This window comes from Mycteria americana, chromosome Z (assembly GCF_035582795.1).
Source record: "Mycteria americana isolate JAX WOST 10 ecotype Jacksonville Zoo and Gardens chromosome Z, USCA_MyAme_1.0, whole genome shotgun sequence".
Lineage (NCBI taxonomy): Eukaryota > Metazoa > Chordata > Aves > Ciconiiformes > Ciconiidae > Mycteria > Mycteria americana.
Genome location: NC_134396.1, coordinates 51,169,170 through 51,187,746, shown reverse-complemented (window position 1 = coordinate 51,187,746; position 18,577 = coordinate 51,169,170).

The following is an 18,577-nucleotide window of genomic DNA, read 5'->3' as shown; positions in this document are numbered from 1 at the left end:
GGACGTTTCGAATTTGGCAGCCGGGCTCTGCGAGAGAGAGATACACAGTGTTGCCCCTTTACCAAGCCAAGCTTTTGGGGAAAGCGAATGTCTGTGTGGCAGCGAATGCAGTTCCAAGGGACAGTGAAAACCAGCTACAGCATTCCGTGCTGGCAGCTTTCGTGTGGGCGCAATCGCTGGACGTTTCGAATTTGGCAGCCGGGCTCTGCGAGAGAGAGATACACAGTGTTGCCCGTTTACCAAGCAAAGCTTTTGGGGAAAGCGAATGTCTGTGTGGCAGCGAATGCAGTTCCAAGGGACAGTGAAAACCAGCTACAGCATTCCGTGCTGGCAGCTTTCGTGTGGGCGCAATGGCTGGACGTTTCGAATTTGGCAGCCGGGCTCTGCGAGAGAGAGATACACAGTGTTGCCCCTTACGAACCAAAGCTTTTGGGGAAAGCGAATGTCTGTGTGGCAGCGAATGCAGTTCCAAGGGACAGTGAAAACCAGCTACAGCATTCCGTGCTGGCAGCTTTCGTGTGGGCGCAATGGCTGGACGTTTCGAATTTGGCAGCCGGGCTCTCCGAGAGAGAGATACACAGTGTTGCCCCTTACGAACCAAAGCTTTTGGGGAAAGCGAATGTCTGTGTGGCAGCGAATGCAGTTCCAAGGGACAGTGAAAACCAGCTACAGCATTCCGTGCTGGCAGCTTTCGTGTGGGCGCAATCGCTGGACGTTTCGAATTTGGCAGCCGGGCTCTGCGAGAGAGAGATACACAGTGTTGCCCCTTTACGAACCAAAGCTTTTGGGGAAAGCGAATGTCTGTGTGGCAGCGAATGCAGTTCCAAGGGACAGTGAAAACCAGCTACAGCATTCCGTGCTGGCAGCTTTCGTGTGGGCGCAATCGCTGGACGTTTCGAATTTGGCAGCCGGGCTCTGCGAGAGAGAGATACACAGTGTTGCCCCTTTACGAAGCAAAGCTTTTGGGGAAAGCGAATGTCTGTGTGGCAGCGAATGCAGTTCCAAGGGACAGTGAAAACCAGCTACAGCATTCCGTGCTGGCAGCTTTCGTGTGGGCGCAATGGCTGGACGTTTCGAATTTGGCAGCCGGGCTCTGCGAGAGAGAGATACACAGTGTTGCCCCTTTACGAACCAAAGCTTTTGGGGAAAGCGAATGTCTGTGTGGCAGCGAATGCAGTTCCAAGGGACAGTGAAAACCAGCTACAGCATTCCGTGCTGGCAGCTTTCGTGTGGGCGCAATCGCTGGACGTTTCGAATTTGGCAGCCGGGCTCTGCCGGAGAGATATACACAGTGTTGCCCCTTTACGAAGCAAAGCTTTTGGGGAAAGCGAATGTCTGTGTGGCAGCGAATGCAGTTCCAAGGGACAGTGAAAACCAGCTACAGCATTCCGTGCTGGCAGCTTTCGTGTGGGCGCAATGGCTGGACGTTTCGAATTTGGCAGCCGGGCTCTGCGAGAGAGAGATACACAGTGTTGCCCCTTTACGAACCAAAGCTTTTGGGGAAAGCGAATGTCTGTGTGGCAGCGAATGCAGTTCCAAGGGACAGTGAAAACCAGCTACAGCATTCCGTGCTGGCAGCTTTCGTGTGGGCGCAATGGCTGGACGTTTCGAATTTGGCAGCCGGGCTCTGCGAGAGAGAGATACACAGTGTTGCCCCTTACGAACCAAAGCTTTTGGGGAAAGCGAATGTCTGTGTGGCAGCGAATGCAGTTCCAAGGGACAGTGAAAACCAGCTACAGCATTCCGTGCTGGCAGCTTTCGTGTGGGCGCAATCGCTGGACGTTTCGAATTTGGCAGCCGGGCTTTGCCGGAGAGAGATACACAGTGTTGCCCCTTTAGGAACCAAAGCTTTTGGGGAAAGCGAATGTCTGTGTGGCAGCGAATGCAGTTCCAAGGGACAGTGAAAACCAGCTACAGCATTCCGTGCTGGCAGCTTTCGTGTGGGCGCAATGGCTGGACGTTTCGAATTTGGCAGCCGGGCTCTGCCGGAGATAGATACAGAGTGTTGCCCCATTACCAAGCAAAGCTTTTGGGGAAACCGAATGTCTGTGTGGCAGCGAATGCAGTTCCAAGGGACAGTGAAAACCAGCTACAGCATTCCGTGCTGGCAGCTTTCGTGTGGGCGCAATCGCTGGACGTTTCGAATTTGGCAGCCGGGCTCTGCGAGAGAGAGATACACAGTGTTGCCCCTTTACCAAGCCAAGCTTTTGGGGAAAGCGAATGTCTGTGTGGCAGCGAATGCAGTTCCAAGGGACAGTGAAAACCAGCTACAGCATTCCGTGCTGGCAGCTTTCGTGTGGGCGCAATCGCTGGACGTTTCGAATTTGGCAGCCGGGCTCTGCGAGAGAGAGATACACAGTGTTGCCCGTTTACCAAGCAAAGCTTTTGGGGAAAGCGAATGTCTGTGTGGCAGCGAATGCAGTTCCAAGGGACAGTGAAAACCAGCTACAGCATTCCGTGCTGGCAGCTTTCGTGTGGGCGCAATGGCTGGACGTTTCGAATTTGGCAGCCGGGCTCTGCGAGAGAGAGATACACAGTGTTGCCCCTTACGAACCAAAGCTTTTGGGGAAAGCGAATGTCTGTGTGGCAGCGAATGCAGTTCCAAGGGACAGTGAAAACCAGCTACAGCATTCCGTGCTGGCAGCTTTCGTGTGGGCGCAATGGCTGGACGTTTCGAATTTGGCAGCCGGGCTCTCCGAGAGAGAGATACACAGTGTTGCCCCTTACGAACCAAAGCTTTTGGGGAAAGCGAATGTCTGTGTGGCAGCGAATGCAGTTCCAAGGGACAGTGAAAACCAGCTACAGCATTCCGTGCTGGCAGCTTTCGTGTGGGCGCAATCGCTGGACGTTTCGAATTTGGCAGCCGGGCTCTCCGAGAGATATACAGAGTGTTGCCCCTTTACGAAGCAAAGCTTTTGGGGAAAGCGAATGTCTGTGTGGCAGCGAATGCAGTTCCAAGGGACAGTGAAAACCAGCTACAGCATTCCGTGCTGGCAGCTTTCGTGTGGGCGCAATGGCTGGACGTTTCGAATTTGGCAGCCGGGCTCTGCGAGAGAGAGATACACAGTGTTGCCCCTTTACGAAGCAAAGCTTTTGGGGAAAGCGAATGTCTGTGTGGCAGCGAATGCAGTTCCAAGGGACAGTGAAAACCAGCTACAGCATTCCGTGCTGGCAGCTTTCGTGTGGGCGCAATCGCTGGACGTTTCGAATTTGGCAGCCGGGCTCTCCGAGAGAGAGATACAGAGTGTTGCCCGTTTACCAAGCAAAGCTTTTGGGGAAAGCGAATGTCTGTGTGGCAGCGAATGCAGTTCCAAGGGACAGTGAAAACCAGCTACAGCATTCCGTGCTGGCAGCTTTCGTGTGGGCGCAATGGCTGGACGTTTCGAATTTGGCAGCCGGGCTCTCCGAGAGAGAGATACACAGTGTTGCCCCTTACGAACCAAAGCTTTTGGGGAAAGCGAATGTCTGTGTGGCAGCGAATGCAGTTCCAAGGGACAGTGAAAACCAGCTACAGCATTCCGTGCTGGCAGCTTTCGTGTGGGCGCAATGGCTGGACGTTTCGAATTTGGCAGCCGGGCTCTCCGAGAGAGAGATACACAGTGTTGCCCCTTACGAACCAAAGCTTTTGGGGAAAGCGAATGTCTGTGTGGCAGCGAATGCAGTTCCAAGGGACAGTGAAAACCAGCTACAGCATTCCGTGCTGGCAGCTTTCGTGTGGGCGCAATCGCTGGACGTTTCGAATTTGGCAGCCGGGCTCTGCGAGAGAGAGATACACAGTGTTGCCCCTTACGAACCAAAGCTTTTGGGGAAAGCGAATGTCTGTGTGGCAGCGAATGCAGTTCCAAGGGACAGTGAAAACCAGCTACAGCATTCCGTGCTGGCAGCTTTCGTGTGGGCGCAATGGCTGGACGTTTCGAATTTGGCAGCCGGGCTCTCCGAGAGATATACAGAGTGTTGCCCCTTTACGAAGCAAAGCTTTTGGGGAAAGCGAATGTCTGTGTGGCAGCGAATGCAGTTCCAAGGGACAGTGAAAACCAGCTACAGCATTCCGTGCTGGCAGCTTTCGTGTGGGCGCAATCGCTGGACGTTTCGAATTTGGCAGCCGGGCTCTCCGAGAGATATACAGAGTGTTGCCCCTTTACGAAGCAAAGCTTTTGGGGAAAGCGAATGTCTGTGTGGCAGCGAATGCAGTTCCAAGGGACAGTGAAAACCAGCTACAGCATTCCGTGCTGGCAGCTTCGTGTGGGCGCAATGGCTGGACGTTTCGAATTTGGCAGCCGGGCTCTGCGAGAGAGAGATACACAGTGTTGCCCCTTTACGAAGCAAAGCTTTTGGGGAAAGCGAATGTCTGTGTGGCAGCGAATGCAGTTCCAAGGGACAGTGAAAACCAGCTACAGCATTCCGTGCTGGCAGCTTTCGTGTGGGCGCAATCGCTGGACGTTTCGAATTTGGCAGCCGGGCTCTGCGAGAGAGAGATACACAGTGTTGCCCCTTTACGAACCAAAGCTTTTGGGGAAAGCAAATGTCTGTGTGGCAGCGAATGCAGTTCCAAGGGACAGTGAAAACCAGCTACAGCATTCCGTGCTGGCAGCTTTCGTGTGGGCGCAATCGCTGGACGTTTCGAATTTGGCAGCCGGGCTCTCCGAGAGATATACAGAGTGTTGCCCCTTTACGAAGCAAAGCTTTTGGGGAAAGCGAATGTCTGTGTGGCAGCGAATGCAGTTCCAAGGGACAGTGAAAACCAGCTACAGCATTCCGTGCTGGCAGCTTTCGTGTGGGCGCAATGGCTGGACGTTTCGAATTTGGCAGCCGGGCTCTGCGAGAGAGAGATACACAGTGTTGCCCCTTTACGAACCAAAGCTTTTGGGGAAAGCGAATGTCTGTGTGGCAGCGAATGCAGTTCCAAGGGACAGTGAAAACCAGCTACAGCATTCCGTGCTGGCAGCTTTCGTGTGGGCGCAATCGCTGGACGTTTCGAATTTGGCAGCCGGGCTCTGCGAGAGAGAGATACACAGTGTTGCCCCTTTTACGAACCAAAGCTTTTGGGGAAAGCGAATGTCTGTGTGGCAGCGAATGCAGTTCCAAGGGACAGTGAAAACCAGCTACAGCATTCCGTGCTGGCAGCTTTCGTGTGGGCGCAATCGCTGGACGTTTCGAATTTGGCAGCCGGGCTCTGCGAGAGATATACAGAGTGTTGCCCCTTTACGAAGCAAAGCTTTTGGGGAAAGCGAATGTCTGTGTGGCAGCGAATGCAGTTCCAAGGGACAGTGAAAACCAGCTACAGCATTCCGTGCTGGCAGCTTTCGTGTGGGCGCAATGGCTGGACGTTTCGAATTTGGCAGCCGGGCTCTGCGAGAGAGAGATACACAGTGTTGCCCCTTACGAACCAAAGCTTTTGGGGAAAGCGAATGTCTGTGTGGCAGCGAATGCAGTTCCAAGGGACAGTGAAAACCAGCTACAGCATTCCGTGCTGGCAGCTTTCGTGTGGGCGCAATCGCTGGACGTTTCGAATTTGGCAGCCGGGCTTTGCCGGAGAGAGATACACAGTGTTGCCCCTTACGAACCAAAGCTTTTGGGGAAAGCGAATGTCTGTGTGGCAGCGAATGCAGTTCCAAGGGACAGTGAAAACCAGCTACAGCATTCCGTGCTGGCAGCTTTCGTGTGGGCGCAATGGCTGGACGTTTCGAATTTGGCAGCCGGGCTCTGCCGGAGAGAGATACAGAGTGTTGCCCCATTACCAAGCAAAGCTTTTGGGGAAAGCGAATGTCTGTGTGGCAGCGAATGCAGTTCCAAGGGACAGTGAAAACCAGCTACAGCATTCCGTGCTGGCAGCTTTCGTGTGGGCGCAATGGCTGGACGTTTCGAATTTGGCAGCCGGGCTCTGCGAGAGAGAGATACACAGTGTTGCCCCTTTACCAAGCCAAGCTTTTGGGGAAAGCGAATGTCTGTGTGGCAGCGAATGCAGTTCCAAGGGACAGTGAAAACCAGCTACAGCATTCCGTGCTGGCAGCTTTCGTGTGGGCGCAATCGCTGGACGTTTCGAATTTGGCAGCCGGGCTCTGCGAGAGAGAGATACACAGTGTTGCCCGTTTACCAAGCAAAGCTTTTGGGGAAAGCGAATGTCTGTGTGGCAGCGAATGCAGTTCCAAGGGACAGTGAAAACCAGCTACAGCATTCCGTGCTGGCAGCTTTCGTGTGGGCGCAATGGCTGGACGTTTCGAATTTGGCAGCCGGGCTCTGCGAGAGAGAGATACACAGTGTTGCCCCTTACGAACCAAAGCTTTTGGGGAAAGCGAATGTCTGTGTGGCAGCGAATGCAGTTCCAAGGGACAGTGAAAACCAGCTACAGCATTCCGTGCTGGCAGCTTTCGTGTGGGCGCAATGGCTGGACGTTTCGAATTTGGCAGCCGGGCTCTCCGAGAGAGAGATACACAGTGTTGCCCCTTACGAACCAAAGCTTTTGGGGAAAGCGAATGTCTGTGTGGCAGCGAATGCAGTTCCAAGGGACAGTGAAAACCAGCTACAGCATTCCGTGCTGGCAGCTTTCGTGTGGGCGCAATCGCTGGACGTTTCGAATTTGGCAGCCGGGCTCTGCGAGAGAGAGATACACAGTGTTGCCCCTTTACGAACCAAAGCTTTTGGGGAAAGCGAATGTCTGTGTGGCAGCGAATGCAGTTCCAAGGGACAGTGAAAACCAGCTACAGCATTCCGTGCTGGCAGCTTTCGTGTGGGCGCAATCGCTGGACGTTTCGAATTTGGCAGCCGGGCTCTGCGAGAGAGAGATACACAGTGTTGCCCCTTTACGAAGCAAAGCTTTTGGGGAAAGCGAATGTCTGTGTGGCAGCGAATGCAGTTCCAAGGGACAGTGAAAACCAGCTACAGCATTCCGTGCTGGCAGCTTTCGTGTGGGCGCAATGGCTGGACGTTTCGAATTTGGCAGCCGGGCTCTGCGAGAGAGAGATACACAGTGTTGCCCCTTTACGAACCAAAGCTTTTGGGGAAAGCGAATGTCTGTGTGGCAGCGAATGCAGTTCCAAGGGACAGTGAAAACCAGCTACAGCATTCCGTGCTGGCAGCTTTCGTGTGGGCGCAATCGCTGGACGTTTCGAATTTGGCAGCCGGGCTCTGCGAGAGATACACAGTGTTGCCCCTTTACGAACCAAAGCTTTTGGGGAAAGCGAATGTCTGTGTGGCAGCGAATGCAGTTCCAAGGGACAGTGAAAACCAGCTACAGCATTCCGTGCTGGCAGCTTTCGTGTGGGCGCAATGGCTGGACGTTTCGAATTTGGCAGCCGGGCTCTCCGAGAGAGAGATACACAGTGTTGCCCCTTACGAACCAAAGCTTTTGGGGAAAGCGAATGTCTGTGTGGCAGCGAATGCAGTTCCAAGGGACAGTGAAAACCAGCTACAGCATTCCGTGCTGGCAGCTTTCGTGTGGGCGCAATGGCTGGACGTTTCGAATTTGGCAGCCGGGCTCTCCGAGAGAGAGATACACAGTGTTGCCCCTTACGAACCAAAGCTTTTGGGGAAAGCGAATGTCTGTGTGGCAGCGAATGCAGTTCCAAGGGACAGTGAAAACCAGCTACAGCATTCCGTGCTGGCAGCTTTCGTGTGGGCGCAATCGCTGGACGTTTCGAATTTGGCAGCCGGGCTCTGCCGGAGAGATATACACAGTGTTGCCCCTTTACGAAGCAAAGCTTTTGGGGAAAGCGAATGTCTGTGTGGCAGCGAATGCAGTTCCAAGGGACAGTGAAAACCAGCTACAGCATTCCGTGCTGGCAGCTTTCGTGTGGGCGCAATCGCTGGACGTTTCGAATTTGGCAGCCGGGCTCTGCGAGAGAGAGATACACAGCGTTGCCCCTTTACGAACCAAAGCTTTTGGGGAAAGCGAATGTCTGTGTGGCAGCGAATGCAGTTCCAAGGGACAGTGAAAACCAGCTACAGCATTCCGTGCTGGCAGCTTTCGTGTGGGCGCAATGGCTGGACGTTTCGAATTTGGCAGCCGGGCTCTGCGAGAGAGAGATACACAGTGTTGCCCCTTACGAACCAAAGCTTTTGGGGAAAGCGAATGTCTGTGTGGCAGCGAATGCAGTTCCAAGGGACAGTGAAAACCAGCTACAGCATTCCGTGCTGGCAGCTTTCGTGTGGGCGCAATCGCTGGACGTTTCGAATTTGGCAGCCGGGCTTTGCCGGAGAGAGATACACAGTGTTGCCCCTTTAGGAACCAAAGCTTTTGGGGAAAGCGAATGTCTGTGTGGCAGCGAATGCAGTTCCAAGGGACAGTGAAAACCAGCTACAGCATTCCGTGCTGGCAGCTTTCGTGTGGGCGCAATGGCTGGACGTTTCGAATTTGGCAGCCGGGCTCTGCCGGAGAGAGATACAGAGTGTTGCCCCATTACCAAGCAAAGCTTTTGGGGAAAGCGAATGTCTGTGTGGCAGCGAATGCAGTTCCAAGGGACAGTGAAAACCAGCTACAGCATTCCGTGCTGGCAGCTTTCGTGTGGGCGCAATGGCTGGACGTTTTGAATTTGGCAGCCGGGCTCTCCAAGAGATATACAGAGTGTTGCCCCTTTACGAAGCAAAGCTTTTGGGGAAAGCGAATGTCTGTGTGGCAGCGAATGCAGTTCCAAGGGACAGTGAAAACCAGCTACAGCATTCCGTGCTGGCAGCTTTCGTGTGGGCGCAATGGCTGGACGTTTCGAATTTGGCAGCCGGGCTCTGCGAGAGAGAGATACACAGTGTTGCCCCTTTAGGAACCAAAGCTTTTGGGGAAAGCGAATGTCTGTGTGGCAGCGAATGCAGTTCCAAGGGACAGTGAAAACCAGCTACAGCATTCCGTGCTGGCAGCTTTCGTGTGGGCGCAATCGCTGGACGTTTCGAATTTGGCAGCCGGGCTCTCCGAGAGAGAGATACAGAGTGTTGCCCGTTTACCAAGCAAAGCTTTTGGGGAAAGCGAATGTCTGTGTGGCAGCGAATGCAGTTCCAAGGGACAGTGAAAACCAGCTACAGCATTCCGTGCTGGCAGCTTTCGTGTGGGCGCAATGGCTGGACGTTTCGAATTTGGCAGCCGGGCTCTCCGAGAGAGAGATACACAGTGTTGCCCCTTACGAACCAAAGCTTTTGGGGAAAGCGAATGTCTGTGTGGCAGCGAATGCAGTTCCAAGGGACAGTGAAAACCAGCTACAGCATTCCGTGCTGGCAGCTTTCGTGTGGGCGCAATCGCTGGACGTTTCGAATTTGGCAGCCGGGCTCTGCGAGAGAGAGATACACAGTGTTGCCCCTTACGAACCAAAGCTTTTGGGGAAAGCGAATGTCTGTGTGGCAGCGAATGCAGTTCCAAGGGACAGTGAAAACCAGCTACAGCATTCCGTGCTGGCAGCTTTCGTGTGGGCGCAATGGCTGGACGTTTCGAATTTGGCAGCCGGGCTCTCCGAGAGATATACAGAGTGTTGCCCCTTTACGAAGCAAAGCTTTTGGGGAAAGCGAATGTCTGTGTGGCAGCGAATGCAGTTCCAAGGCACAGTGAAAACCAGCTACAGCATTCCGTGCTGGCAGCTTTCGTGTGGGCGCAATCGCTGGACGTTTCGAATTTGGCAGCCGGGCTCTCCGAGAGATATACAGAGTGTTGCCCCTTTACGAAGCAAAGCTTTTGGGGAAAGCGAATGTCTGTGTGGCAGCGAATGCAGTTCCAAGGGACAGTGAAAACCAGCTACAGCATTCCGTGCTGGCAGCTTTCGTGTGGGCGCAATGGCTGGACGTTTCGAATTTGGCAGCCGGGCTCTGCGAGAGAGAGATACACAGTGTTGCCCCTTTAGGAACCAAAGCTTTTGGGGAAAGCGAATGTCTGTGTGGCAGCGAATGCAGTTCCAAGGGACAGTGAAAACCAGCTACAGCATTCCGTGCTGGCAGCTTTCGTGTGGGCGCAATCGCTGGACGTTTCGAATTTGGCAGCCGGGCTCTCCGAGAGAGAGATACACAGTGTTGCCCGTTTACCAAGCAAAGCTTTTGGGGAAAGCGAATGTCTGTGTGGCAGCGAATGCAGTTCCAAGGGACAGTGAAAACCAGCTACAGCATTCCGTGCTGGCAGCTTTCGTGTGGGCGCAATGGCTGGACGTTTCGAATTTGGCAGCCGGGCTCTCCGAGAGAGAGATACACAGTGTTGCCCCTTACGAACCAAAGCTTTTGGGGAAAGCGAATGTCTGTGTGGCAGCGAATGCAGTTCCAAGGGACAGTGAAAACCAGCTACAGCATTCCGTGCTGGCAGCTTTCGTGTGGGCGCAATGGCTGGACGTTTCGAATTTGGCAGCCGGGCTCTCCGAGAGAGAGATACACAGTGTTGCCCCTTACGAACCAAAGCTTTTGGGGAAAGCGAATGTCTGTGTGGCAGCGAATGCAGTTCCAAGGGACAGTGAAAACCAGCTACAGCATTCCGTGCTGGCAGCTTTCGTGTGGGCGCAATCGCTGGACGTTTCGAATTTGGCAGCCGGGCTCTGCGAGAGAGAGATACACAGTGTTGCCCCTTACGAACCAAAGCTTTTGGGGAAAGCGAATGTCTGTGTGGCAGCGAATGCAGTTCCAAGGGACAGTGAAAACCAGCTACAGCATTCCGTGCTGGCAGCTTTCGTGTGGGCGCAATGGCTGGACGTTTCGAATTTGGCAGCCGGGCTCTCCGAGAGATATACAGAGTGTTGCCCCTTTACGAACCAAAGCTTTTGGGGAAAGCGAATGTCTGTGTGGCAGCGAATGCAGTTCCAAGGGACAGTGAAAACCAGCTACAGCATTCCGTGCTGGCAGCTTTCGTGTGGGCGCAATCGCTGGACGTTTCGAATTTGGCAGCCGGGCTCTCCGAGAGATATACAGAGTGTTGCCCCTTTACGAAGCAAAGCTTTTGGGGAAAGCGAATGTCTGTGTGGCAGCGAATGCAGTTCCAAGGGACAGTGAAAACCAGCTACAGCATTCCGTGCTGGCAGCTTTCGTGTGGGCGCAATGGCTGGACGTTTCGAATTTGGCAGCCGGGCTCTGCGAGAGAGAGATACACAGTGTTGCCCCTTTACGAAGCAAAGCTTTTGGGGAAAGCGAATGTCTGTGTGGCAGCGAATGCAGTTCCAAGGGACAGTGAAAACCAGCTACAGCATTCCGTGCTGGCAGCTTTCGTGTGGGCGCAATCGCTGGACGTTTCGAATTTGGCAGCCGGGCTCTGCGAGAGAGAGATACACAGTGTTGCCCCTTTACGAACCAAAGCTTTTGGGGAAAGCAAATGTCTGTGTGGCAGCGAATGCAGTTCCAAGGGACAGTGAAAACCAGCTACAGCATTCCGTGCTGGCAGCTTTCGTGTGGGCGCAATCGCTGGACGTTTCGAATTTGGCAGCCGGGCTCTCCGAGAGATATACAGAGTGTTGCCCCTTTACGAAGCAAAGCTTTTGGGGAAAGCGAATGTCTGTGTGGCAGCGAATGCAGTTCCAAGGGACAGTGAAAACCAGCTACAGCATTCCGTGCTGGCAGCTTTCGTGTGGGCGCAATGGCTGGACGTTTCGAATTTGGCAGCCGGGCTCTGCGAGAGATATACAGAGTGTTGCCCCTTTACGAAGCAAAGCTTTTGGGGAAAGCGAATGTCTGTGTGGCAGCGAATGCAGTTCCAAGGGACAGTGAAAACCAGCTACAGCATTCCGTGCTGGCAGCTTTCGTGTGGGCGCAATGGCTGGACGTTTCGAATTTGGCAGCCGGGCTCTGCGAGAGAGAGATACACAGTGTTGCCCCTTTACGAAGCAAAGCTTTTGGGGAAAGCGAATGTCTGTGTGGCAGCGAATGCAGTTCCAAGGGACAGTGAAAACCAGCTACAGCATTCCGTGCTGGCAGCTTTCGTGTGGGCGCAATGGCTGGACGTTTCGAATTTGGCAGCCGGGCTCTGCGAGAGAGAGATACACAGTGTTGCCCCTTACGAACCAAAGCTTTTGGGGAAAGCGAATGTCTGTGTGGCAGCGAATGCAGTTCCAAGGGACAGTGAAAACCAGCTACAGCATTCCGTGCTGGCAGCTTTCGTGTGGGCGCAATCGCTGGACGTTTCGAATTTGGCAGCCGGGCTTTGCCGGAGAGAGATACACAGTGTTGCCCCTTTAGGAACCAAAGCTTTTGGGGAAAGCGAATGTCTGTGTGGCAGCGAATGCAGTTCCAAGGGACAGTGAAAACCAGCTACAGCATTCCGTGCTGGCAGCTTTCGTGTGGGCGCAATGGCTGGACGTTTCGAATTTGGCAGCCGGGCTCTGCCGGAGAGAGATACAGAGTGTTGCCCCATTACCAAGCAAAGCTTTTGGGGAAAGCGAATGTCTGTGTGGCAGCGAATGCAGTTCCAAGGGACAGTGAAAACCAGCTACAGCATTCCGTGCTGGCAGCTTTCGTGTGGGCGCAATCGCTGGACGTTTCGAATTTGGCAGCCGGGCTCTGCGAGAGAGAGATACACAGTGTTGCCCCTTTACCAAGCCAAGCTTTTGGGGAAAGCGAATGTCTGTGTGGCAGCGAATGCAGTTCCAAGGGACAGTGAAAACCAGCTACAGCATTCCGTGCTGGCAGCTTTCGTGTGGGCGCAATCGCTGGACGTTTCGAATTTGGCAGCCGGGCTCTGCGAGAGAGAGATACACAGTGTTGCCCGTTTACCAAGCAAAGCTTTTGGGGAAAGCGAATGTCTGTGTGGCAGCGAATGCAGTTCCAAGGGACAGTGAAAACCAGCTACAGCATTCCGTGCTGGCAGCTTTCGTGTGGGCGCAATGGCTGGACGTTTCGAATTTGGCAGCCGGGCTCTGCGAGAGAGAGATACACAGTGTTGCCCCTTACGAACCAAAGCTTTTGGGGAAAGCGAATGTCTGTGTGGCAGCGAATGCAGTTCCAAGGGACAGTGAAAACCAGCTACAGCATTCCGTGCTGGCAGCTTTCGTGTGGGCGCAATGGCTGGACGTTTCGAATTTGGCAGCCGGGCTCTCCGAGAGAGAGATACACAGTGTTGCCCCTTACGAACCAAAGCTTTTGGGGAAAGCGAATGTCTGTGTGGCAGCGAATGCAGTTCCAAGGGACAGTGAAAACCAGCTACAGCATTCCGTGCTGGCAGCTTTCGTGTGGGCGCAATCGCTGGACGTTTCGAATTTGGCAGCCGGGCTCTGCGAGAGAGAGATACACAGTGTTGCCCCTTTACGAACCAAAGCTTTTGGGGAAAGCGAATGTCTGTGTGGCAGCGAATGCAGTTCCAAGGGACAGTGAAAACCAGCTACAGCATTCCGTGCTGGCAGCTTTCGTGTGGGCGCAATCGCTGGACGTTTCGAATTTGGCAGCCGGGCTCTGCGAGAGAGAGATACACAGTGTTGCCCCTTTACGAAGCAAAGCTTTTGGGGAAAGCGAATGTCTGTGTGGCAGCGAATGCAGTTCCAAGGGACAGTGAAAACCAGCTACAGCATTCCGTGCTGGCAGCTTTCGTGTGGGCGCAATGGCTGGACGTTTCGAATTTGGCAGCCGGGCTCTGCGAGAGAGAGATACACAGTGTTGCCCCTTTACGAACCAAAGCTTTTGGGGAAAGCGAATGTCTGTGTGGCAGCGAATGCAGTTCCAAGGGACAGTGAAAACCAGCTACAGCATTCCGTGCTGGCAGCTTTCGTGTGGGCGCAATCGCTGGACGTTTCGAATTTGGCAGCCGGGCTCTGCCGGAGAGATATACACAGTGTTGCCCCTTTACGAAGCAAAGCTTTTGGGGAAAGCGAATGTCTGTGTGGCAGCGAATGCAGTTCCAAGGGACAGTGAAAACCAGCTACAGCATTCCGTGCTGGCAGCTTTCGTGTGGGCGCAATGGCTGGACGTTTCGAATTTGGCAGCCGGGCTCTGCGAGAGAGAGATACACAGTGTTGCCCCTTTACGAACCAAAGCTTTTGGGGAAAGCGAATGTCTGTGTGGCAGCGAATGCAGTTCCAAGGGACAGTGAAAACCAGCTACAGCATTCCGTGCTGGCAGCTTTCGTGTGGGCGCAATGGCTGGACGTTTCGAATTTGGCAGCCGGGCTCTGCGAGAGAGAGATACACAGTGTTGCCCCTTACGAACCAAAGCTTTTGGGGAAAGCGAATGTCTGTGTGGCAGCGAATGCAGTTCCAAGGGACAGTGAAAACCAGCTACAGCATTCCGTGCTGGCAGCTTTCGTGTGGGCGCAATCGCTGGACGTTTCGAATTTGGCAGCCGGGCTTTGCCGGAGAGAGATACACAGTGTTGCCCCTTTAGGAACCAAAGCTTTTGGGGAAAGCGAATGTCTGTGTGGCAGCGAATGCAGTTCCAAGGGACAGTGAAAACCAGCTACAGCATTCCGTGCTGGCAGCTTTCGTGTGGGCGCAATGGCTGGACGTTTCGAATTTGGCAGCCGGGCTCTGCCGGAGATAGATACAGAGTGTTGCCCCATTACCAAGCAAAGCTTTTGGGGAAACCGAATGTCTGTGTGGCAGCGAATGCAGTTCCAAGGGACAGTGAAAACCAGCTACAGCATTCCGTGCTGGCAGCTTTCGTGTGGGCGCAATCGCTGGACGTTTCGAATTTGGCAGCCGGGCTCTGCGAGAGAGAGATACACAGTGTTGCCCCTTTACCAAGCCAAGCTTTTGGGGAAAGCGAATGTCTGTGTGGCAGCGAATGCAGTTCCAAGGGACAGTGAAAACCAGCTACAGCATTCCGTGCTGGCAGCTTTCGTGTGGGCGCAATCGCTGGACGTTTCGAATTTGGCAGCCGGGCTCTGCGAGAGAGAGATACACAGTGTTGCCCGTTTACCAAGCAAAGCTTTTGGGGAAAGCGAATGTCTGTGTGGCAGCGAATGCAGTTCCAAGGGACAGTGAAAACCAGCTACAGCATTCCGTGCTGGCAGCTTTCGTGTGGGCGCAATGGCTGGACGTTTCGAATTTGGCAGCCGGGCTCTGCGAGAGAGAGATACACAGTGTTGCCCCTTACGAACCAAAGCTTTTGGGGAAAGCGAATGTCTGTGTGGCAGCGAATGCAGTTCCAAGGGACAGTGAAAACCAGCTACAGCATTCCGTGCTGGCAGCTTTCGTGTGGGCGCAATGGCTGGACGTTTCGAATTTGGCAGCCGGGCTCTCCGAGAGAGAGATACACAGTGTTGCCCCTTACGAACCAAAGCTTTTGGGGAAAGCGAATGTCTGTGTGGCAGCGAATGCAGTTCCAAGGGACAGTGAAAACCAGCTACAGCATTCCGTGCTGGCAGCTTTCGTGTGGGCGCAATCGCTGGACGTTTCGAATTTGGCAGCCGGGCTCTCCGAGAGAGAGATACAGAGTGTTGCCCCTTTACGAAGCAAAGCTTTTGGGGAAAGCGAATGTCTGTGTGGCAGCGAATGCAGTTCCAAGGGACAGTGAAAACCAGCTACAGCATTCCGTGCTGGCAGCTTTCGTGTGGGCGCAATGGCTGGACGTTTCGAATTTGGCAGCCGGGCTCTGCGAGAGAGAGATACACAGTGTTGCCCCTTTACGAAGCAAAGCTTTTGGGGAAAGCGAATGTCTGTGTGGCAGCGAATGCAGTTCCAAGGGACAGTGAAAACCAGCTACAGCATTCCGTGCTGGCAGCTTTCGTGTGGGCGCAATGGCTGGACGTTTCGAATTTGGCAGCCGGGCTCTCCGAGAGAGAGATACACAGTGTTGCCCCTTACGAACCAAAGCTTTTGGGGAAAGCGAATGTCTGTGTGGCAGCGAATGCAGTTCCAAGGGACAGTGAAAACCAGCTACAGCATTCCGTGCTGGCAGCTTTCGTGTGGGCGCAATCGCTGGACGTTTCGAATTTGGCAGCCGGGCTCTCCGAGAGAGAGATACAGAGTGTTGCCCCTTTACGAAGCAAAGCTTTTGGGGAAAGCGAATGTCTGTGTGGCAGCGAATGCAGTTCCAAGGGACAGTGAAAACCAGCTACAGCATTCCGTGCTGGCAGCTTTCGTGTGGGCGCAATGGCTGGACGTTTCGAATTTGGCAGCCGGGCTCTGCGAGAAGGAGATACACAGTGTTGCCCCTTTACGAACCAAAGCTTTTGGGGAAAGCGAATGTCTGTGTGGCAGCGAATGCAGTTCCAAGGGACAGTGAAAACCAGCTACAGCATTCCGTGCTGGCAGCTTTCGTGTGGGCGCAATCGCTGGACGTTTCGAATTTGGCAGCCGGGCTCTGCGAGAGAGAGATACACAGTGTTGCCCGTTTACCAAGCAAAGCTTTTGGGGAAAGCGAATGTCTGTGTGGCAGCGAATGCAGTTCCAAGGGACAGTGAAAACCAGCTACAGCATTCCGTGCTGGCAGCTTTCGTGTGGGCGCAATGGCTGGACGTTTCGAATTTGGCAGCCGGGCTCTCCGAGAGAGAGATACACAGTGTTGCCCCTTACGAACCAAAGCTTTTGGGGAAAGCGAATGTCTGTGTGGCAGCGAATGCAGTTCCAAGGGACAGTGAAAACCAGCTACAGCATTCCGTGCTGGCAGCTTTCGTGTGGGCGCAATCGCTGGACGTTTCGAATTTGGCAGCCGGGCTCTCCGAGAGATATACAGAGTGTTGCCCCTTTACGAAGCAAAGCTTTTGGGGAAAGCGAATGTCTGTGTGGCAGCGAATGCAGTTCCAAGGGACAGTGAAAACCAGCTACAGCATTCCGTGCTGGCAGCTTTCGTGTGGGCGCAATGGCTGGACGTTTCGAATTTGGCAGCCGGGCTCTGCGAGAGAGAGATACACAGTGTTGCCCCTTTACGAACCAAAGCTTTTGGGGAAAGCGAATGTCTGTGTGGCAGCGAATGCAGTTCCAAGGGACAGTGAAAACCAGCTACAGCATTCCGTGCTGGCAGCTTTCGTGTGGGCGCAATGGCTGGACGTTTCGAATTTGGCAGCCGGGCTCTCCAAGAGATATACAGAGTGTTGCCCCTTTACGAAGCAAAGCTTTTGGGGAAAGCGAATGTCTGTGTGGCAGCGAATGCAGTTCCAAGGGACAGTGAAAACCAGCTACAGCATTCCGTGCTGGCAGCTTTCGTGTGGGCGCAATGGCTGGACGTTTCGAATTTGGCAGCCGGGCTCTGCGAGAGAGAGATACACAGTGTTGCCCCTTTACGAAGCAAAGCTTTTGGGGAAAGCGAATGTCTGTGTGGCAGCGAATGCAGTTCCAAGGGACAGTGAAAACCAGCTACAGCATTCCGTGCTGGCAGCTTTCGTGTGGGCGCAATCGCTGGACGTTTCGAATTTGGCAGCCGGGCTCTCCGAGAGAGAGATACAGAGTGTTGCCCGTTTACCAAGCAAAGCTTTTGGGGAAAGCGAATGTCTGTGTGGCAGCGAATGCAGTTCCAAGGGACAGTGAAAACCAGCTACAGCATTCCGTGCTGGCAGCTTTCGTGTGGGCGCAATGGCTGGACGTTTCGAATTTGGCAGCCGGGCTCTCCGAGAGAGAGATACACAGTGTTGCCCCTTACGAACCAAAGCTTTTGGGGAAAGCGAATGTCTGTGTGGCAGCGAATGCAGTTCCAAGGGACAGTGAAAACCAGCTACAGCATTCCGTGCTGGCAGCTTTCGTGTGGGCGCAATGGCTGGACGTTTCGAATTTGGCAGCCGGGCTCTCCGAGAGAGAGATACACAGTGTTGCCCCTTACGAACCAAAGCTTTTGGGGAAAGCGAATGTCTGTGTGGCAGCGAATGCAGTTCCAAGGGACAGTGAAAACCAGCTACAGCATTCCGTGCTGGCAGCTTTCGTGTGGGCGCAATGGCTGGACGTTTCGAATTTGGCAGCCGGGCTCTCCGAGAGAGAGATACACAGTGTTGCCCCTTACGAACCAAAGCTTTTGGGGAAAGCGAATGTCTGTGTGGCAGCGAATGCAGTTCCAAGGGACAGTGAAAACCAGCTACAGCATTCCGTGCTGGCAGCTTTCGTGTGGGCGCAATCGCTGGACGTTTCGAATTTGGCAGCCGGGCTCTCCGAGAGAGAGATACACAGTGTTGCCCCTTACGAACCAAAGCTTTTGGGGAAAGCGAATGTCTGTGTGGCAGCGAATGCAGTTCCAAGGGACAGTGAAAACCAGCTACAGCATTCCGTGCTGGCAGCTTTCGTGTGGGCGCAATGGCTGGACGTTTCGAATTTGGCAGCCGGGCTCTGCCGGAGAGAGATACACAGTGTTGCCCCTTTACGAAGCAAAGCTTTTGGGGAAAGCGAATGTCTGTGTGGCAGCGAATGCAGTTCCAAGGGACAGTGAAAACCAGCTACAGCATTCCGTGCTGGCAGCTTTCGTGTGGGCGCAATCGCTGGACGTTTCGAATTTGGCAGCCGGGCTCTGCGAGAGAGAGATACACAGTGTTGCCCCTTTACGAAGCAAAGCTTTTGGGGAAAGCGAATGTCTGTGTGGCAGCGAATGCAGTTCCAAGGGACAGTGAAAACCAGCTACAGCATTCCGTGCTGGCAGCTTTCGTGTGGGCGCAATCGCTGGACGTTTCGAATTTGGCAGCCGGGCTCTCCGAGAGAGAGATACACAGTGTTGCCCCTTACGAACCAAAGCTTTTGGGGAAAGCGAATGTCTGTGTGGCAGCGAATGCAGTTCCAAGGGACAGTGAAAA